Source organism: Mobula birostris, chromosome X (assembly GCF_030028105.1).
Source record: "Mobula birostris isolate sMobBir1 chromosome X, sMobBir1.hap1, whole genome shotgun sequence".
Taxonomy (NCBI): domain Eukaryota; kingdom Metazoa; phylum Chordata; class Chondrichthyes; order Myliobatiformes; family Myliobatidae; genus Mobula; species Mobula birostris.
The window spans coordinates 53,259,162-53,282,272 of record NC_092402.1 but is presented as its reverse complement, the minus strand read 5'-3'; the positions used below and the strand labels follow the sequence as shown (position 1 = coordinate 53,282,272).

The 23,111-nt window shown below is 45.0% G+C and overlaps 1 protein-coding gene across 3 annotated transcripts in view; it reads right to left on the bottom strand.

Annotated features, from left to right (window-relative positions):
- Positions 1–23,111, bottom strand: part of LOC140191598 (homeobox protein Hox-C8-like) — a 129,691-nt gene that overhangs the window by 37,110 nt on the left and 69,470 nt on the right. Inside the window, exon 1 of one of the 3 annotated variants that reach the window (XR_011883855.1) lies at positions 13,593–13,975. The exons of the other annotated variants lie outside the window; for them this stretch is intronic. The gene's annotated coding sequence lies outside the window, so the exon portion shown is untranslated. Of the gene's footprint in view, positions 1–13,592; positions 13,976–23,111 lie in introns of those variants that run through there. 3 annotated transcript variants of the gene reach the window in all.

Sequence of the window (23,111 nt, the reverse complement as noted above, 5' to 3'; positions counted from 1 at the left end):
GGGACAATTTACAGTGTCCAATTAACCAACTGATCGGTATGTCTTTGAACTATGGGATAATCCAGAGTACCCGGAGGAAACCCATGCGTTCACGGGGAGGAAATACAAACTGCTTACAGATGATATCGGGATTGAACTCTGAACTCCGACGCCCCGAGCTGAAATAGCGAGCTGGTAGTGTCATCAGCAAACTTAGATACACTACACTTGGTCCTATCTTCTAAGTCATTAGTGTGTATTGTGAACAGTTGCAGGCCCGGCACCGATCACTGTGGCACTCCACTCATTGCTGATTGCCAACCAGAGAAACACACATGTACCCCAACTCTCTGCCTTCTATTGGTTAACCAATCCTCTATCCATGCTAACACAGTACCCTCAACTCCATACATCCTTATCTAATGGATAAGTCTTTTATGTAGCACCTTATTGAATGCCTTCTGGAAATCCGAGTATACAACATCCACCCGTTCCCCTCTATCCACTGTGCTCATTATATCTTCAAAGAATTCCAGTACGACTGATAAACAGGACATGCCCTTCATGAATCCAACTAGATGACTTTGGTGTCTGTCCAGTGTCCAGCCTCAAGGTGACTGGGGGATTGCTGATATAGTTGGTCTGAAATGTTGGGCAAATGGCATCGGAATTGGTTTATTATTGTCACATGTACTGTGAAAAGCTTGTCTTGCATACTATTCACACAGATCAGATCATTACACAGTGTATTGAGGTAGAACAAGGCAAAACAATAACAGAATGCAGAATAAAGTGTCACAGTTACAGAGAAAGCAGAGTGCAGGTAGACAATAAAGTGCAAGATCATAAGGAGTTTAGATTCCAAGGTCAAGAGTCCACACAAAGAGAGAGGTGGAGGGAGAGAGACAGAGAAAAACACACACAAAGAGAGAGACAGACAGAGAGACAGATAGAGAGACAAACAGATGAAGAGACAGAGACAGATGTACAGAGAGAGATGTACAGAATATGTATAGAGAGAGAGGGAGAGATGGAATGTACTAATTGCTCACTAAATCCTAACACTTTGATCTAACATTTAACATTTTCGTTTAAAATACATTTAATATCAAAGTAAGTATGCAGTATACAACACTGAGATTCATCCATGAAGAGTAGGTATAATTATATACACTCATACCCTCATGAGATGTCAGTCTCTCTCTCACGCACACATACAAGCAGAAAATTGGAGCTCTGCGCCTTTGGACCCTTGTGATAAAAATTAATGATGGGTATAACGGTGGCTCCCTCATCGCCTAGCGAGAGCGGACTTATAAATCCTGCAACTGGCGTGTTTTTAAAACTTGCAGCTTGTTATTTAAAAGTTAGCCAATTTACATCCCTCTCACCAACTGCCCTCCCTCTTCTCTTCTCTGTCTCTGCAAAAATTTCCTTTCTCTGTCTTTCTGTTTTACTCCTTCTCTCTGTTTGATCCTTACTCTCCATCTTTCTTTTTTCCATCAATTCATCTCTTCGCAACCCAATGTCTATCTCTCTCACAGACTCTTTCTGTCTGCCCATCTCCCTGTGATCGTCTCTGTTTCCCTCTTTCAATCAGTCTCAATCTCTCTGCCACCTCTCACTATGCTCCTCTCTCTCACTACCTCTCTGTCCTCCATCTCACTACCTCACTTGCTCCACTTTCCCTCATGCTCCCTCTCTTCCTCCTTCCTCTCCTATCTCCCTCTTTCCACTCTCCTTTCCCTCTCCCCTTCCCCTACTCCTCTTTCTCACCTGCTCTCTTCCTTTTCTCCCCTCACCCCCTTCCTCTCCTCCCCTCACCACCTTCCTCTCTCCCATCTCCCTCATCTTACCTTCTCTTTCCCCTCCCCTGACTGACTCCACACATGTCTCCCTTCACCTCCGCTGATCCCCATTCTACCTTTCCCCACCCGCACCATTCATCGGAGACACACACAACACCCACATACTACATTCAGCCACTGTCCAGTGCATCACCTATCTCCTCCCACCCATTCCTCTGAGGACAGCATCATGCCTGAGCTGTGCCAACATACTACCCCACTCCTGCTCCACCGGTTGGTCACCACAACCAAAGTGGCACATGGGAGAAGGGAATAGTAATGGGGCCCGAACCTGGAATGGGACAGGTGGCTCCCAAGCTCCTGTTGGCGAGCCGTCGGTGCAGCCACTTGGTGTAAAATTAGCACATTGATGCTGTTGAATACAGTCAAAACCCAGTTCATTTGTCAGTGGCACACAAGGAGATTTTCAGGGAAGAAAATTTTCATGTTTATTCCTCCTTCCAAGGGAATTCCTGCATTGCCCAGAGACCTCTTAATTTTAGGTTGGGAAATTAACCATAATGGGCCAATGGTGGACACATAGGAATCGGGACGTATGCACCCCAATCCCCACCACCTCCCTCCCTTGTCCCACTAATCCTGAATCCATAGTTGGCGTGGAGCAGGGCTTGGATTTGGAAATGGAATTGCTTTATTATTGTCACATGTACTGAGGTACAGTGAAAAGCTTGTTCATACTGATCAAATCATTACACAGTGAAATGAGATAGAGCAATGTAGAACAAGGTAAAACAATAACAATGCAGAATTAAGTGTAACAGCTACAGGGAAAGAACAGTGCAGACAGACAATAGGGTACAAGCCCTAACAAATTTGATTATGAGGTCAAGAGTCCATCTTATTGTACAAGAGGTCCATCCAATAGTCTGATCACAGTGGGATAGAAGCTGTCCCTGAGCCTGGTGATATGTACTTTTAGGCTTTAGTATCTTCTGTCCAATGGGAGAGTGGAGAAGAGAGAATGTCTGGGGTGGGTGGGGTCTTTGATGATGTTGGCTACTTTACTGAGGCAGTGGAAAATATAGACAGAGTCCATGGAGGGGAGGCTGGTTTCTGTGATGTGCTGAGCTGTGTCCACAACTCTCTGTAGTTTCTTGTGGTCACAGGCAGAGCAATTGCTGAACCAAACCATGATGCATCCAGACACAATGCTTTCTGTGGTGTGTCAATAGAATAAAATTGGTAAGGGTCAACAGGGACATGCATAATTTCTTTAGCCTTTTCCCAGAGCAATTCTTGCCCCAAAGGCAGGGAGCTCATGGAAAGGGGGAATGGGCAGGGAGGGATTCAGGGGCCAAGGAAGCTGGAGGAAGGAGAAGATGAGGAGGAGAGAGAGCGGTGAGGAAGTGCAGGTAGGAAGTTTGGGAGCCAAGGTCTGAGAGGGCTACAGATACAAAAACATATATGATACACTCTTTCTCTCCACAGTCACCGCCTGACCTACTGAGCATTTCCAACATTTTTCACTTTCTGTTTCACTCGCAGTAACTGGAATTTTTGTGCTTATTTTTAATAACTTCTTCATTTGTGGCTGCCTTTCCCAAATCCAGATTATTTATAGAAAAGAATTGCTCTTCTCTCACTGCTGAGGTCAAGGTGTGGACCTACGGGGCAATACATCCAGTAAAACCACCACACTTGGCTGCATCAATACACGGGTACAGTCACATCCACACTCACACACAAACAGGCCTGTGTGTGTGTGTGTGTGTGTGTGTGTGTGTGTTTCTCTGTGGCTGTGTGTTTATTGTGTATCTCACTTTTTCACACACTCACATAATCACACACAGACAGCCTCAATCAATCTGTTTAATTTGGCATCATGGCCAGCACAGACATTGTCGCCTGAAGGGCCTGATGCTGTGGAATACAGTCAATGGCTCTTCACGTGGCCCTAGATCACCTGGACAATACAATAACTCTGTCAGGATGTTGTTTGTTGACTATAGCTCAGTGTTTAATACCATCATTTCCACAGTCCTGATCGATAAGCTACAGAACCTGGGCCTCTGTACCTCCCTCTGCACTTCCCTCTGCAATTGGATCCTCAACTTCCTAACCGGAAGACCACAATCTATGTGGATTGGTGATATCATCTCCTCCTCGCTGATGGTCAACACTGGCGCACCTCAGGGATGTGTGCCCAGCCCACTGCTCTATTTCCTCTATATGCACATGACCATGTGGCTAGGCATAGCTCAAATACCATCTATAAATTTGCTGACGATACAACCATTGTTGGTAGAATCTCAGGTGGTGACGGGAGGGTGTACAGGAGTGAGATATGCCAACTAGTGGAGTGGTGCTGCAGCAACAACCTGGCACTCAATGTCAGTAAGACGAAAGAGTTGATTGTGGACTTCAGGAAGAGTAAGACGAGGGAACACAAACCAATCCTCAATAGAGGGATCAGAAGTGGAGAGAGTGAGCAATTTCAAGTTCCTGGGTGTCAAGATCTCTGAGGATCTAATCTGGTCCCAACATATCAAAGCAGCTATAAAGAAGACAAGACAGCGGCTATATTTCATTAGGTGTTTGAAGAGATTTGGTTTGTCATCTAAAACACTTGAAAACATCTATAAATATGCCATGGAGAGCATTCTGACAGGCTACATCACTGTCTGGTTATGGGGGTATGAGGGGGTGCTACTGCACAGGACTGAAAGAAGCTACAGAAAGTAGTCAAATTAGTCAGCTCCATCTTCAGTAGTACCCTGGACGTCTTCAAGGAGCAGTGCCTCAGAAAGGTGACGTCCATTATTAAAGACCCCCATCACCCAGGGCATTCCCTCTTCTCATTGTTACCATCAGGAAGGATACAGAAGCCTAAAGGCACACACCCAGTGTTCATGAACAGCTTCTTCCCCTCTGTCATCTGATTCCTAAATGGACATTGAATCCATGAACCCGACTTCACTTTTATTATTTCTGTTTTGCACTATTTTTAATCGAACTATTTAATATACATATATATATATATAACTGTAATTCATTTATTTATTTTTTTCTTTCTATATTATCATGTATTGCATTGTACCACTGCTGCCAAGTTAACAAACTTCACAACACAAGCCAGTGATATAAAAACCTGATTCGGATTCTATGTTGGAACTCGCTATCTCTATCCTCTGTCCTTCTCTTCGCTCTCTCTCTCACATACACGTAAGTGCACATACTACAAATACATATGTACAGTGAGGCGTCAGTGGTGGGAAAGGTGAGCAACTTCAAGTTCCTGGATGAAGGTCTATCCTGGGCCCAACACATTGATGCACTCATGAAGAAGATATGCCAGCAGCTCTACTTCATGAGGAGTTTGGGGAGATTTGGTATGTCACCAAAGATTCTAACAAATTCCTGCAGGTGTACAGTGGAGACCATTCTGACTAATTGCATCACTGCCAGGTGTGGAGGCTCTAATGCACAGGATTGCAAGAAGGTTTAGACTCTACCAGATCCAACAGGGCTACAACCCTCCCCATCACAGAGGACGTCTCCAAGGGTCCTCAAGAAGGCAGCATTCATCACTGAGGACCTTTGCCATCCAGGACATGATTTCTTCTCATTGCTACCTTTGGAGAGGAGGTAATGGAGCCTGAAAACCCACACTCAATGATATAGGAACAAATTCTTCCACTCTGCCATCAGATTTCTGAACTGTCCATGAACCTATGAACACTACCTCACTAACATTCTTTTGCACAATTCAGATTCCAATTAATCTTATTTATTCACTGGTACATTGAAACACACAGTGAAATGCATTGTTTACGTTAACAACCAACACAACCCGAGGGTGCGCTGAGGGCAGCCCGCAAGTGTTGCCACACATTCCAGCGCCAACATCGCATCATTTCCCACAATGCTCAGCAGAACAACACAGAACACAATGAGTAACAATAATAAGCCTCTTTTCTCTCTCCCACCTACCTGACACAGATAGTTCTCCAACCTCAGGACAGTTTCCAGTGATGTGGGCTCAGACTTCGAGAGTGGAATCTCAGACTCATTGACCCAGGGCTTTGGCCATCGGGCTTCCACTGCTGGAGTTCAGATTGAGTTTCAGTATCGACTCCAGGACTAGCCAATAACGGGACCCTGAACTCCAGTCCTTGAACTTCGGACCCGCTCACTTGCATATCTGGGAAGTGATTAGTCCTTGTGGCTCTGTCCATATGGACATCCGATCCTGGGACCTGCCGACCTGGGGGCCTTGCTGACCCAGAGGCCCGTCAGCCCTCAGCCTTACTGATCCTGCCGGCCCAACATCTACAGATGTCCTTTGTCACAAGTCCATGCTGCGGGTCTTCAAGGGCAGAGCAGAAACCTGGATTTTAGCCTGCTCTCTGAACCCTAACCTGACTGAAGCACACCACAGGCTCATCAGATGACAAGGTACTGAGGAACACAGCTGCACACAAACACACACAGGCACATACACTGTGTGGTAAATGAACACTGACACACACATAGCTCTACATAAGCACAAGTGTGTATGCCCATATACACAGTCGCACATATATGCATGTAAGTACATACACCATGGCTAAATTATTCTTTTTCTATCTATTTATCCATCTTCATCTATCTATGTTGACCTCCCTTCTCAGCTTCTTTCTCTATCGTTGCCTCTCTCTCTCTCTCTCTCTCTCTCTCTATTCCCACTCCCTCTCTCTATCTATCCCTAGAGAAAAGGAAGTAAAAACTAGAGGGCACAAGTTTAAGGACGGGGGAAAGGTTTAAAAGGAACCAAAGGGGCAACTTCTTCACAAAGAGGATGGAGAATGTGTGGAACAAGCTGGCAGAGGAAGTGGTGGAGGTGGGCATATTAACAACATTTAAGAGACTGTTGGACAGGTATGTGGATAGAAACGTCAAAGTCAAGGCTGAGTTTATTCCCACATACACGTCCACCTGCGTACAGGTGCAATGAAAAACTTGCAGCAGCATCTCATCACAGGCATGAAGCGCCCAAGACACAAGGTTCACAAGAAAAACAAATTAAATATAAACTATACACAATTTTTACAAGAACACAGTCAGAACATTGTACTGCAAAGTGGTTACAGTGTTGCTAAACTGAAGTAGTGATGAGGGTTGTGCTCTCCTGTCTTACTCCTACTCTCTTCCCCACTTTCTCTGCTCCCTTGCCCAACTCTCTCTCCCTTCCACACTCCCTCTCCCCCTTTGTTTCCCCTCTTCTCTCTCCCCTGCCCACCCCTCCACACACACACACGGGAATCCATTTCCATAGTAGTGAGGTGGTTTTGCCCAGAGCTTCACACTGAGAGCCTTTGCTGAGGAGTTATTGATGACAAGAACATATTGAAGCTGGCCTCCTCTCTGCAATCACTCATCCCAACTCGATAACCAGTCACAGTGTTGGCAGTGGAGAGAGGGAAGGAAGGGGACAAAGAAAGAGAGAATGTGAAAGAAAGTGGAAGAGTGTGGAAGGCAAAGAGAGAAAGAAGGGGAGTAAGAGAAAGAGAGAGATGGAGAGAGTGAAAGAGAGAAAGAGTAAGGCAGAAAGAGAGGACAAGAAGAGAGTGTGGGAGTAAGATAGAGAGAAACAGGAGGAATGGAAGAGGTAGAGTTGGTGGGTGTGCAGGTGGATTCTTGGATGGCTGGGTGGATATGGGAATAAGTAGGGTGGTGGATGTGCAGTTGCATTGGTAAGGATGCGATGTGGGGATGGGTATGCAGGGTGGTAGTTGCAAATTCACAATGTATCTTAAATAACGATGATGCAGATTACAGGAAGGGGACAGAGAGCTTAGTGACGTGGTGTCATGACAACAACTTTGTCCTCAACATCAACATCAACAGAGCTGGCCGTTGACTTCAGGAAGGGGGATTGAGCACATGCTCCTGTACAGTGTTGAGGTTGACAGCTTCAAGTTCCTATAGGTGTGAACACCTCCAAAAGCCCTGTCCTGGTCTAACCACATTGAATTCACAGACAAGAAGGCTCACCAATGCCTCTACTTTATCAGGAGGCTAAAGACACTCTGCACGTCCCCTTTGACCCTCACCAATTTTTACTGGTGCACCATAGAAACCATTCTGTCTAGATGCACAATAGCTTGGGACAGTAACTGCCCTGCCCGTGACCACAAGAAACCGCAGAGAGATGTGACACAGCTCAGCACATCACAGAAACCAGCCTCCCCTCCATGGAATCTGTCTACACTTCTCACTGTCTCAGCAAAGCAGCCAGAATCATCAAAGACCCCACCCACCCCGGACATTCTCTCTTCTCCTCCTCCCATCGGGCAGAAGATACAAAAGCCTGAAAGGACATACTGCCAGGCTCAAGGACAGCCTCTACACCACTGTTATCAGACTATTGAATGGTTCCTTAGTATGATACAATGGGACCGTTGATCTCACAAGCTACCTTGTTGTGGCCTGGGCACGTTATTGTCTACCTGCACCGCACTTTCTCTGTAACTGTAACACTCTATTCTGCATTCTGTTATTGTTTTACTGTACCTTGTTTTACCTCAGTGGACTGATGTGATGATCTGATCTGTATGAACAGTGTTTAAGACAAACTTTTCACTGTACCTCAGTACGTGTAACAATAATAAACTAGTTCACTTGTTAGTGAGTTTAGAGGATAAACAGGCCAGTGTATACATTTCTATTTAACATTTCTCACTGACAGAAAGGGAGACTATTTGGCCCAGCAAGTCTCTGCCAACTGTTACAACTATCCCAGTCCCTGCCACCAATTCTCCCTCACTTTCCCATTAACACCCCATTCTGAGGATCCTATATCACCTTACACTTAGGCAATTCATAGTAACCAAGGATAACGGCCCTGTACATCGTTGGGAGGTGGGAGGAAACCAGAGCACCCAGAGGCTACCCACGCTGTCACAGGGAGAACGTGCAAACTCCACACACACAGCGCCAATCAGGATCAATCCCAGGTCTCTGGGGCTGTGAGGCAGGCACTCTACTCACTGCACCACTGTAGGTGATTGGGTTGGTGTTACAGTAGATTGGGTGGATGTTTGGTGCTGAAGCTCACAACTTTGGCCATATGTTCTTAGAGCCCTAGAGTAATACAACACAGGTACAGGCCCTTTGGTTGAATAAGTCCATGCCGACTATGGTATCCACCCAGCTAGTCCCAATTTCCTGCAGTTTTCCGTATTTCTCTGAGTCCTGGGTTTGTTTGGATCCTCCTATACAGAGAAATAGGTTCACTTCAAACAACCCCTCATCTGACTTAGTTGGGGGGTGGGATGGGAGAAGTGCTCTCTGGGAGCATGCGAGCCAGTTCCTCTCCAACAAATAATTGCTAAGAAAAGGCAAACCATGACAAATTAAATATTGGATGCCATAATGTATTAGGTTGAAACTTTGGAAGCACAAACTCTAACATATAACTGATTGCCTGTAGAACCCACAACTATCTATTGCCTATCTATCTATCTGTTGTCAGAAGTTGTAAAGTTACTTGTTTCTGAACCCCCCCCCCAATTTACAAATTAACAATTATATTTATCATTCTGTAATTACGACTAACTTGTTTTCCTTATTGTATTGAAAAAGTAGCCAGTCACTTATCTTTCACTTCTCTTTTTTCTTTCTCTATTTATTACTGTCTGCTTATTTGTCTCTCTATTTATTGATTATCTATTTCTTTCTTTTTCTTTCTTTCATTCTATTTACCTGCCTATCTAGCTATCTGGCTAGCTGACTATTGGTTTGTTATGTGTCTTTCAATTTGCTAGCTATCTCTCAATTTAAGTATCTATCTGTTTCTGTCTACCTATATACAAAAAAATATACAAAAATCTACATAGATCTATTTATGGAAACTAGTGGCTGTATATCTGTGGAAACATGAGAAGACACACAAAGAAGAAACACACTTATAACACCCCTGCACACACAGACACACACCCGACCATTCATTGTACCAGTACACATGTTGGACATCACCCTACACTGCAGACATACCTGTTTCTCAGCCAGCAATCTGCAGTGCTGGCTTGTAGATTTGAGGTTTGGACCAGATACCACAGGAATGACGACACATCTGGGCTTGAATTGCAAGCCTCAGGCACCTGATTTATCAAGGCTGCTCTGACATTTCTTCCCAGCTCTGTTTCACTCTCCCTCTCTCTGTCTCACACTCTGCCTTCATCCCTGTTTATATTCTCTTTGCTCCCTGTGCTTTGTCATGTCTTCTCTATATGTGTCTGCCTTCCCCTTTCTCTTTGCCTCTTGCATTCTCTCTCCCCGTCTCCCTCTGATGTTCCCTCCTTCCCACCTCCCCGCCTCTCTCTACCCCCCCCCCACTCACAGTATCCCCCCCCTCAACCCCTCTCTGGAGAATCTGAACAGTAAAGACATCTACTTTAGATAGAATCAGAATCAGGTTTATTATTACTGACATATGTCATGACATTTGTTGTTTTGCAGCAGTACAGTTCATAAAGAATTTCTACAAGTTAAAAAATATAAACAAATGGTGCAAAAGCAGGATCATTCAGAGATCTGATTGCAGAGGGGAAGAATATGTTCCTGAAGTATTGAGTGTGGACCATCAGGCTCCTGTACCTCCTCAATGATGTTAGTAACACAAAGAGGGCATTTCCTGGATGGTGAGGGTACTTCGAGATGGATGCCACCTTCTTGAGGCATATTAATTATTGACTACAGCCCCGTCTTCAATATGATAATTCCAAGCAAACACATCTCCAAGACCTGAGGCTCAACATCTCTCTTTGCATCCAAATCCTCGACTTCCTGAGGAACAGCCTACAATCAGTAAGGAGAGGCAGCAACATCTTCAGCCCCCTCCTCTACATCCTGTATACTCATGTCTGCGTGACCAGATTTTGCTCTAACACCAATGTAGTGCACCATATCTTGGATTCAGATTCACTTATTTATCACATCTTTATCAAAACATTCAGCAGAATGTGTTTGCATTAACAACCAAAACAACCTAAAGTGTCACCTCACATTCCAACTCCACCGTAGCATGCCCACAATGTTCAGTAGAATAAGGGCAACAAAGCACCAACAGCAAATCTCCAATATTGATGAGTCGGAGTACGGGAAGTCGATAGCCTAGTGACATAGTGCCATGACAACAACTGTTCCCTTAATGTCAATAAAATGAAAGAGCTGCTCATTGAGATCAGACAGGCAAGTAGTGCATATGCTCCTATTTACAACAACAATATTGAGTTTGAGAGGGTTGAGAGTTTCAAGTTCTTAGGGGTGAACATCATCTAGTCCAATGTGTCCTGGTCCAACCACATTAATGTCATGGCCAGGAAAGCTCACCTATGTCTCAATTTCCTCAAGCAAAAGAAATTTGGCATGACCCCATTGATTATTAGAAATTTTTTTTACAGATTCACTACAGAAAGCATCCTGTCATGGCTTGCAACATCGACTGCTCTGCCAATGACTGCAAGAAATTGAACAGAGTTGTGGACACAGTTCAGCACATCTCAGAAACCAGCCCCCCTCTATGGACATTCTCTCTTCTCCCTCTCCCATCAGGCAGAAGACACAAAAGCTTGAAAACGTGTAGCACCAGGCTCAAGGACAGATTCTATCCCACTGTTATCAGACTCTTGAATGGATTTTTAGTATAAGATGGACTTTTGACCTCACAATCTACCTCCTCATTATGATCTTTCATCTTATTATCTGCCCGCACTTTCTCTGTAACTGTAACACTTTATTCTGCTTTGTGCAATAAGGAGAGGTTGGACAAACTTGGTCTATTTTCTCTTGAGTTGCAGGGGGTGCCTGGAATGTGTTGCCAGGGATGGTGGTGGAGGCAGATACAAAAGAGATGTTTAAGAGGCTCTTAGAGAGGCACATGGGTGTGGAATGGATGGATACTGTAAGCAGAAAGGATTAGTTTAGTTAGATATTTGATTACAAGTTTCATTATTTCAGTATAACACTGTGGGCAGAAGGGCCTGTTCCTCTGCTGTTTTTAAATCTAAAATAAACTTTATTCAAAATAAATATTTACAAGAATAAAGCCTACAATGCTTCTTTATTCTTATGTTTATAGACAGTGTTAAATTACATTTATTTAAATCCAAAATAAATTTTATTTGCAATAAAAATTATTTATTGTTATTGTAGTACCTCATGTACTGTTGAACGAATTGATCTGTGTGCCCAATATGCAAGACCAGTTTTTTACTGTACCGCTGTCCATGTTACAATTCAGTCATTCAGGTGCCTTGCCATTCGGCGTGGGCGATCATGTCTCTCCATCCATCACAGTCCCTGACCCTCCGAATTGTAGTTGTTGCCTCCCCTGTTTCTAACCATGATGTTATTCATCTATCATTTTCATTCTCTGTCTGCCTCTGCTTCTTTTTCCTTCCAGCTTTCCAGTTGTAACTAAATGTTCTAATGTCTCTCTTCGCATGATGTGTCCAAAGAATTTTGATTGCTGTTCTCTGATTTTTTTTAAGTAATGTACGTTTTGTTTTCGTTCTCTGTAGAACTTCTTCGTTGGTTATCTTGTCCATATATGATATACATAGCATTCTTCTGAGGAACCACATCTCTGCTGCATTGATTCTTCTTTCCATTGCATTTGTGATGGTCCATGACTCGCAGCCAAACATCAATATAGGAAGAATGTGGCAGCTGAGAATTCTAAGGCGGATGTCAATTGCTAGTTTCTTATTCGTTAGGATGTTTCTCATTTCTGTAAGTGCTGTTCTTGCCATTGCTATTCTTGCTTTTATGTCTGTTTCGCATTTTCCATCAGATGTTACCCATGATCCAAGGTACTTGAAGTTGTGAACTTGTTTCAGGATTTCATTGCCCAATACAGTTTGGGATATCAGGTTTCTTTGACATTACCATTACTTCAGTTTTCTTTTTGTTTAAGGTTAGGTCAGGTCTTTCGCTCTCTGTGTTGATGGTCGATACTACAGATGATATCTACTATGTTACAATATTTACTTATTTACCAATTCATCTTTTTAACTGTCTGTTTCTCTGTCTCTCTAACTGCGTCTCCCTCTACCACCTTCTTGCTTTCTTCATCTTTCTGTACCTCTGTTCTCCCTCAGTTGCACCACCCCTCTCTCTTTCTCTCCCTCTAGCCGATTTAGTCTCTTCCATTTCCTCTCCATCTTTCTTATTGCTCCCCTCCCCACCCCTCGCCTGCCCTGACCTGTTCTCAGTGCCCTCTCGGCTCTCCCCACCCACTCGACATATCCCCACTGAGGCTGCAGTCACTACTGACCTCCAAAAGTTGTTTAAATTTACGACCTTGAGAAAGTTCCTCTGCTCCCTCATTTACAAAGGGTTCACCTCTTTAATCTTTTATAACTCCCCGCAATACCGAACAGGAAACAACCGGCCCTGAAAAACAACTCGACTGTAACAAGCAAAATAAAATCCCTTTAACAATGGCGCGTTCTCATTACCAAAATTCCCATCTCCGGTGTAATACCCCCGAACGAACCAGGTGGTTCGTTCAGCAAAAGCCATTTCGACTTTAAAGTTGATGAAAGGATCTGCCTGATGTTATCCGCCCTCATACAGGCGTTGGGACGGGCTCAAATCTAGTTACGAAAGAACAGCCCTTATAGAAAAATGCTTACAAGTTTTAATGGAAGAAATAATACATTTTAATAGTTCTTCTAACAATTAAATACACCCCAAATACACAAAGACACACCTTACAGATAAATGCATATCATGCATATACAGATAAATGGAGAAACTTACCACCTCCCTCGCTGCACCCACACGCAGCTTTCGGTCGACTGAGGGAAAAGGCGGAAAGACGCATACATCGAATCCATTTTAAAAACCTTGCGATTTACGGGAGAGCAGTCATCCCTGCCCTCTGGTACACCTCCCAAACCTGGACTGCCCGCAGCTCGCGACTCACCGCACTTCGCAGACCCCACCAACACTGGCTCTAGTGGGTAGGTAAACCGAGATACCTGCCCTCTCCCAGATTAACAACTGCCCCCTCCCCGATCCTGAGGCTCCAGCCATGGCCCGTCAGTTTCGCCGGACAGGCCACCTGGCCCCCTCTCCCTACCCGGGATCCCAGAACAGACGTTCCATTCCGAGCTTCATCACGCGACCAGAGGACACGCTTCAGTGATGCGCTCCAACTCAGCCTTCTCTCTTGGCGACCTCTGATCCACAGGCATTCCGTGGACCTGAGGTTCTGGGTATTATCCCCGAATGCTCCTGCCCTGTTAATATATCACGGCAACTATTCTTGAAATCTCAGCCAGACCTAACAAATTGAATGCTAACCTGCAGCAGCCTAATACTCGTGGATAAATACACTGTCATGTTCCAACAGCGATATCAGAGTAACACATTACAATCCTGTCCAAAATTGTCTCATGCCCCTGTATTTATGTCCAGATATAACTCATTACAATATTGTTCTCATTTTAATTCGGTGATATATTGTTACAACACATCCAAATATCACACAGTGTCCCTGCAACACAGTGACAGACTTAACGCATTTTAACACTGACCCTGTGCTTGTAATTGCAAATGCATCTATCAATCTCTAATACTACCTGTGACATGATTTTTTATGTACAGATATTTCACAGTATGATGATAACAAATGTTGCAATAAAGTTATATACACCAACAAGCTCCTTCAACTTCACACAGATGTGATTCGCTGTAATTATAGAGATTAATGTATAATTCCTGCAGTTATAGTCAGAAAAATGTCATTTGCAGAAAAAAGTCTAACCCTTTCCTCCCACATAGACCTTCATTTTTCTATCACCCATATGTCCATTTAAGAGTCTCTTAAATGTCCCAAGTGTACCTGCCTCTACCACCATTCCTGGAGTGCACTCCATGCATCCATCACTCTCTGTGTAAATAACTTACCTCTAATACCCCCTTATACTTCCTGCTAATTACTTTAAAATTATGTCCCCCTCGTATTAGCAATTTTTGCCCTGGGAGAAAGCCTCTGGCTGTCCACTCTATCTAATCCTCTTATCATCTTATACACCTGTATCAAGTCTCCCTTCAACCTTCTTCATTCCAAGGAGAAAAGTCTTAGCTCACTCAACTTTTCCTCAAAGGACATGCTCTCTAATCCAGGCAACATCTGGTATATCTCTGTAGCCTCTCTAAAGCTTCCACATCCTCCCTATAATGAGGAGACCAGAACAGAACACAATATTCCAAGTGTAGAGTAAACAGAGTTTTATAGAGCTGCAACATTACCTCAAGGGTCTCAAAATCAATCCTTTGACTAATGAAGACCAACACACAATACATCTTCTTAATCACCCTATCAACTTGCGTGACAACTTTGAGGGATCTGTGGACATGGACCTCAAGATCCCGCTGTTCCTTCACGCTGCTAAGAATCCTGCCATTAGCCCTGTACCCTGTCTTCAAGTTTGACCTTGTGAAGTATACTAATTCACACTTTTCTGAATTAAACTGCATCTGCCACTTCTCAGCCCAGCTCTGCTTCCTGTCAATGTCCTATTGTAACCAACAACAACCTTCTACACTCTCCACAGTACCTCAACCTTTGTGTCATCTGCAATATACTGTACTTATTACAGTTATATGAATCATTGGTGAAGATACACTTGGAGTAGTGTGTACCATTTTGGTCACCCTTTTATAGCAAAGACATTGTCAAGCTGGAGAGGATGGAGTGAGAGATTTATGAGGATGCTACCTGGACTAGAGGGTCTGAGTTACAGGGAGAGGATGGCCATGCCAGGTTTTTATTCTTTGGAACATAGGAGAATAAAAGGTGTAAATGGTGAGTCATTGATAGAGTGGATAGTCAGTGCCTTTTTCCCAGGATAGAAATGACTAATATGAGGGGGCATAATTTTAAGGTGATTCGTGGAAAGTATAGGGAGGAGATGTCAGAGGTAGTTTTTTTTTTCTCCCACACAGGGAATGGTGTCTGCATGGAATGCTCTGCCAGGGGTGGTGTTAGAGGCAGATACATTAGAGACATTTAAGAGACTGTAAGTCAGGCACATGGATGAAATAAAAATAGAGAACTCTGTTGGAGGGAAGGGTTAGATTGATCCTGCAGTAGGTTAAAAGGTTGGTACAACATCATAGGCCAAGGAGCCTGGACTCTTCTGTACTATTCTATGTTTAATGCTCTATGAGGGGTATGGGGGTATGGATAAGGTGGATGGTCATAGTCTTTTTCCCAGGGTTGGGGAGTCCAAAACTATAGAGTGCAGATATCTGGAACAAGCTGCCAGAGGAAGTGGTTGAAGCAGGTACATTTGCAACCTGTAAGAGGTACTTGGATAGGTATAGTACATGGAGGGGAGGGGCTTGGAGGATTATGGACCCAATGTAGGCAACTGCAACTAGCAGGAAGGATGCTGTGGTCAGCATGGACAAGTTGGGCCAAAGCCCTGTTTCTGTGTCTATGTCTGTTTCTGGATCTATGTAAGTCTGGAGTTACACATGGTCCAGAGTGGGGAAGGACCAGGGTTTTTTTTTCTCATAGAAGAGTTTAAGTGTCGCAGTCATACAGCATGGAAACAAGCTCTTTGGTCCAACCAGCCTATGCTGACCCAGACTCCAGCTAAGCTAGTCAAAAATCAAAGTGGAATTTATTGTCACATGCACAAGTGCATGTATGCACAGGTGACATGAAAAACTTACTTGCAGCAGCATCACAGGCATAGAGCATCTGAGATGTGGCATAAATTATACATTCACAAAAGAAACACAAATTAAATACATTTTAACAAGAAAGAACACAATTGGTACACAAATTAAGTCAATTTTAGTGCAAAGTAATCAAAATAGTCAAAGAGTTGCAATACTGTAGTGATTAGGGTTGTGCAGGTTGGTTGCTAAGGCTAATCCCATTTATTTGCATTTGTCCCATAACCCTCTAAACCTTTCCTATCCATGTACCTGTCCGAGTGCCTTTTAAATGTTGCTAATGTCCCTGCCTCTCTCTAAAGGCCTAAGTAGAGTGGATGTGGAGAGGATGGTTTCTATAGTGGGGGAGTTTAAGACCAGAGGACACAGCATCGGAATAGAAGGATATTCCTTTAGATTAGATATGAGGAGAAATTCCTTCAGCCAGGGAGTGGTGAATCTATGGAGTTCATTGTGGAGAACAGGCCACTGGGTATATTTAAAGTGGAGGTTGATAAGTTATTGGGAGAAGGCAAGAGAATGGGGTTGAGAAGGATAATAAATCAACCATGATAGAATGGTGGTAGTTCAATGGGCTAAGTGGCTTACTTCTGCTCCTATATCTAATGGTCTTATACTTTCCTCTGCCAGTTCATTCCATATACTGAGCACTGTCTGGGTGAAAAAGTTGAACTCTCAGGTTCTTTTAAATCTTTCTCTTCTCACCTTAAACCTGTGCCCTCTAGTTCTTGATTCCCCAATCCTGGGGGAAATAGACTGTGTGCATTCGCGTTATCTATGCCCTTCATTATTTTATACACCGCTATAAGGTCACCACTCAGTCTTCGACAATCCAAGCAATAAACTAGTCAGCACAATCTCTCTCTACAGCTCAGTCCTTTGAGTCTTGTAAATCTTTTCTGCGCTTGTCAAACTGATCCAGCTTTGTCTATAACAATCCGGTAGTTTTATCACTGTTACTGACTAGTTTTACTGATACTAGTTCAGGTACTGGTCATGAATTTAATGGTAGAGGGGAATAAACTGTTCCTGAGGATTTGAGTGTGGGTCTTCTAGTTCCTTTACCTGCTCCCTGATGTTAGTAATGAAAAGAAGGCACGTCCCAATCGGTGACGGATTGATGCCACCTTCTTGAAGCACTGCCTCTTGAGGATGAGTACTAAATCCAAGCTTTTCCAAAGTCATCCATGTATACTGCACGATGGAATCTTACATCACAGACACCTTCAGCCCACCTTGCCCATACCATCCTCCACAGATGTATACCTTAATCCAGTTTGCCCAAATACAGGCAAATAGGATTAGTGCAGACATACAGAGGGAAACCCAATGAAGGGTCTTGGGCCAAAACATCGAATGTTTATTGCTGTGACTTGATTTCGTTCAGCAATTTATTTGTGTTATTTTAAAAATGCCCTCATCAAATTCATATACAACTGCAACATAACCTCCAAATTCCCATATTAGGTGCCTTGACTGATGAAGGCTAGTGTGTCAAACGCACTAATCACCAACATGTCTACCTGCAATTCCACTTTCAGAGAACCGAGTAACTGTGCCCAAGCTCCCTCTGTTCTACAACACTCCCCTGTCATCTACTGGTCACTCTGTGTATCTGACCCCGAATTCCCTCAATTCTTCTACAATCCCCTGACATTTACCAGTCTCTCTGTGTACATGTACCCCAAATTACCTCAATTCTCCTCCAGTCCCCTGACATTCACTGGTCTCTCTGAGTGGAACTCTACCCCAAATTCCCTCAATTCTACTCCAAACCTTTGACAATTACCGGTCTCTCTGTGAGGATCTCTACCCCAAATTTCCTGAATTCTACTCCAATCCCCTGACATTTACTGGTCTCTCTGTGAGGATCTCTACCCCAAATTGCCTCAATTCTACTCCAATCCCCTGACAATCACAGGTCACTCTGTGTGGATCTCTACCCCAAATTGCCTGAATTCTACTCCAGTCCCCTGACATTCACCGGTCTCTCTGTGTGCATCTCTACACTAAATTCCCTCAATTCTACTCCAATCTCCTGACATTTACCGGTCTCTCTCTGTCGATCCCTACCTTAAATTACCTCAATTCTGCTCCAATCCCTGACATTTACCGGTATCTATGTGTGCATCTCCACCCCAAATTGCCTCAATTCTACTCTAATCCCTTGACCTTCACCAGTCTCTCTGTGTGTGGAACTCTACCCCAAATTCCCTCAATTCTACTCCAATTCCTGACATTTACCGGTATCTCTGTGTGCACCTCTACCCCAAATTGCCTCAATTCTACTCCAAACCCTTGACCTTCACCGGTCTCTCTGTGTTTGGATCTCTACCCCAAATTCTGTCAATTCTACTGCAATCCCCTGACATTTACCGGTCTCTCTCTGTGTGGATCACTACCCCAAATTACCTCAATTCTGTTCCAATCCCTGACATTTACCGGTATCTCGTGTGCATCTCCACCCCAAATTGCCTCAATTCTACTCCAATCCCCTGACATTTACCAGTCTGTCTGTGTGCATCTCTACCCCGAATTCCATCAATTTCACCTCCAACCCCCTGACATTTACCAGTCTCTCTGTGTGGATCTCTACCCCAAATTACCTCAATACTACTCCAATCCCCTGACATTTAATGGTCTCTCTGTGTACCTGTACCCCAAATTACCTCAATTCTCCTCCAATCCCCTGACACTTACCGGTCAGTCTGTCAGGATCTCTACCCCAAATTCCCTCAATTCTCCTCCAATCCCCTGACATTTACCGGTCACTCTGTGAGGATTTCTACCCCGAATTTCCTAAATTCTACTCCAATCACCTGACATTTACCAGTATCTCTGTGTGGATCTTTACCCCAAATTCCCTCAATTCTTCTCCAATCCCCTGACATTTACCAGTCTCTCTGTGTGGATCTCTACGCCAAGTTGCTTCATTTCTACTGCAATCCCCTGACATTTAGCAGTTGCTCTGTGTGGATCTCTACCCTGAATTCCCTCAATTCTACTCCAATCCCCTGACATTTACCGGTTTGTCTATGTGGGTCTCTACCCCAAATTGCCTCAATTCTACTCCAATCCCCTGACATTTACCAGTCTCTCTGTGAGGATCTCCACCCCAAATTCCCTCAATTCTCCTCCAATCCCCTGACATTTACCATTCTCTCTGTGAGGATCTCCACCCCAAATGACCTCAATTCTCCTCCAATCCCCTGACATTTACCATTCTCTCTGTGAGGATCTCCACCCCAAATGACCTCAATTCTACTCCAATCACCTGACATTTACCGGTCTCTCTCTCTGTCGATCCCTACCCTAAATTACCTCAATTCTGCTCCAATCCCTAGACATTTACCGGTATCTATGTGTGCATCTCCACCCCAAATTGCCTCAATTCTACTCCAATCTCTTGACCTTCACCAGTCTCTCTGTGTGTGGAACTCTACCCCAAATTCCCTCAATTCTACTCCAATTCCTGACATTTACCGGTATCTCTGTGTGCACCTCTACCCCAAATTGTCTCAATTCTACTCCAAACCCTTGACCTTCACCGGTCTCTCTGTGTTTGGATCTCTACCCCAAATTCTGTCAATTCTCCTGCAATCCTCTGACATTTACCGGTCTCTCTCTGTGTGGATCACTACCCCAAATTACCTCAATTCTGCTCCAATCCCTGACATTTACCGGTATCTCTGTGTGCATCTCCACCCCAAATTGCCTCAATTCTACTCCAATCCCCTGACATTTACCAGTCTGTCTGTGTGCATCTCTACCCCGAATTCTGTCAATTTCACCTCCAACCCCCTGACATTTACCAGTCTCTCTGTGTGGATCTCTACCCCAAATTACCTCAATACTACTCCAATCCCCTGACATTTAATGGTCTCTCTGTGTACCTGTACCCCAAATTACCTCAATTCTCCTCCAATCCCCTGACACTTACCAGTCAGTTTGTCAGGATCTCTACCCCAAATTCCCTCAATTCTCCTCCAATCCCCTGACATTTACCGGTCACTCTGTGAGGATTTCTACCCCGAATTTCCTAAATTCTATTCCAATCCCCTGACATTTACCAGTATCTCTGTGTGGATCTTTACCCCAAATTCCCTCAATTCTTCTCCAATCCCCTGACATTTAGCAGTTTCTCTGTGTGGATCTCTACCCTGAATTCCCTCAATTCTACTCCAATCCCCTGACATTTACCGGTTTCTCTATGTGGATCTCTACCCCAAATTGCCTCAATTCTACTCCAATCCCCTGACATTTACCAGTCTCTCTGTGAGGATCTCCATCCCAAATTCCCTCAATTCTCCTCCAATCCCCTGACATTTACCATTCTCTCTGTGAGGATCTCCACCCCAAATGACCTCAATTCTACTCCAATCACCTGACATTTTTGTGTTTATGTAACCAGTCTCTCTGTGTATCTGTACCCCAAGCTCCCTCTGTTCTACAACACTCCTCTGTCATTTACCAGTCTCTCTGTGTACCTGTACCCTGAGTTCTACAACACTCCCCTGTCATTTACCAGTCTTTCTGTGTACCTGTACCCCGAGCTCCCTCTGTTCTACAACACTCCCCTGTCATTTACCGGTCTCTCTGTGTACCCGTACCCCGAGCTCCCTCTGTTCTACAACACTATCCTGTAATTTACCGGTCTCTCTGTGTATCTGTACCCCGAGCTCCCTCTGTTCTACAACACTACCCTGTCATTTACCGGTCTCTCTGTGTACCCGTACCCCGAGCTCCCTCTGTTCTACAACACTACCCTGTAATTTACCGGTCTCTCTGTGTATCTGTACCCCGAGCTCCCTCTGTTCTACAACACTCCCCTGTCATCTACCGGTCTCTCTGTGTACCTGTACCCCGAGCTCCCTCTGTTCTACAACACTCCCCTGTCATCTACTGGTCTCTCTGTGTACCTGTACCCTGAGCTCCCTCTGTTCTACAACACTCCCCTGTCATTTACCGGTCTCTCTGTGTATCTGTACCCCGAGCTCCCTCTGTTCTACAACAATCCCCTGTCATTTACTGGTCTCTCTGTGTACCTGTACCCCGAGCTCCCTCTGTTCTACAACACTCCCCTGTCATTTACCGGTCTCTCTGTGTACCTGTACCCCGAGCTCCCTCTGTTCTACAACACTCCCCTGTCATTTACCCGTATCTCTGTGTACCTGTACCCCGAGCTCCCTCTGTTCTACAACACTCCCCTGTCATTTACCGGTCTCTCTGTGTACCTGTACCCCGAGCTCCCTCTGTTCTACAACACTCTCCTGTCATTTACCAGTCTCTCTGTGTACCTGTACCCTGAGCTCCCTCTGTTCTACAACACTCCCCTGTCATCTACCAGTCTCTCTGTGTATCTGTACCCCGAGCTCCCTCTGTTCTACAACACTCCCCTGTCATTTACCAGTCTCTCTGTGTACCTGTACCCCGAGCTCCCTCTGTTCTACAACACTCCCCTGTCATTTACCAGTATCTCTGTGTACCTGTACCCCGAGCTCCCTCTGTTCTACAACACTCCCCTGTCATTTACCAGTATCTCTGTGTACCTGTACCCCGAGCTCCCTCTGTTCTACAACTCTCCCCTGTCATTTACTGATCTCTCTGTGTATCTGTACCTCGAGCTCCCTCTGTTCTGTAGGACTTCCCAGAGTAGATGCCAGCTGGGATCAGCCACGGTGGATTGAGTGGTAAAGCAGAATGGAGGGGCCGAATGCCCAATCCCGCTCCAAATTCCTCTGTCATTACATACGCAGATCAAGGCGCGAGTTGCAGTTTCAAGGGGAAGCGAGCTCTTGGAGACTATCCAGATCCCCAAACCCCGCCTGCCTTGCGGGGTGGGCGGGTGAGAGGAATTGGCTCATGTGAGCTCATCCCTGTCACTCTCTCTGCCCACAGGCCATTCGCTCATCGCAGGTAGGAACACGCCCTCGGTGTGTCAGTGCCTCCGGGGTGGTGGAGTGGGAGGGGTTCTGCTGTCGGATTAACGTCCGTTTCCTCTGAATTTAATTAAAGAGGACCTACACCTGTTTGTAAACCGAGGCCGTCTGGAAGTCAGCGTCCTCAACAGCACCCGTCAACCGCCCCCCCCCCACACACACACATCCCAGAGCAGGAGGAGTGGTTTGCGCATGGAGGGGTGGTGAGGAGGAAATGCATTGGGAGAAGCAGTGAGGGAGGGGCGTTCAGTGTGCGGGGGGGGGGCGGTTGCCAAGGGAATGGTGGTGAGGAGGAAGGGGCGCTGTGGTAGGATCCCCATGGGAAGGGAGTAAAATGGGAGGGAAATTAAGGAGGGAGGATGATGATGATGAGGAAACAGTGAGGGAGGGAACGCTGCACGGTTGAAAGGGCAGTGAGGAACGAGGAGGGATTTTCCCAGCTGCCCTGGGTCCTACGTATACAAAACCTTGGCCCGCTGTTGCGTGGTTGACTGAGGGAGCTTCCCAGTTCTAATGGAGGGACTGTCGGAGTAGCCTGAGTGAGTGACCACAGTGGGGTTTGCAGACGGTGCACACTACTCTGCAATCATTTTGTGCCGGTGGTGGAGGGAGGGGTGTTTAAGGCAGAGTGGCGAGTGGTGCTGAT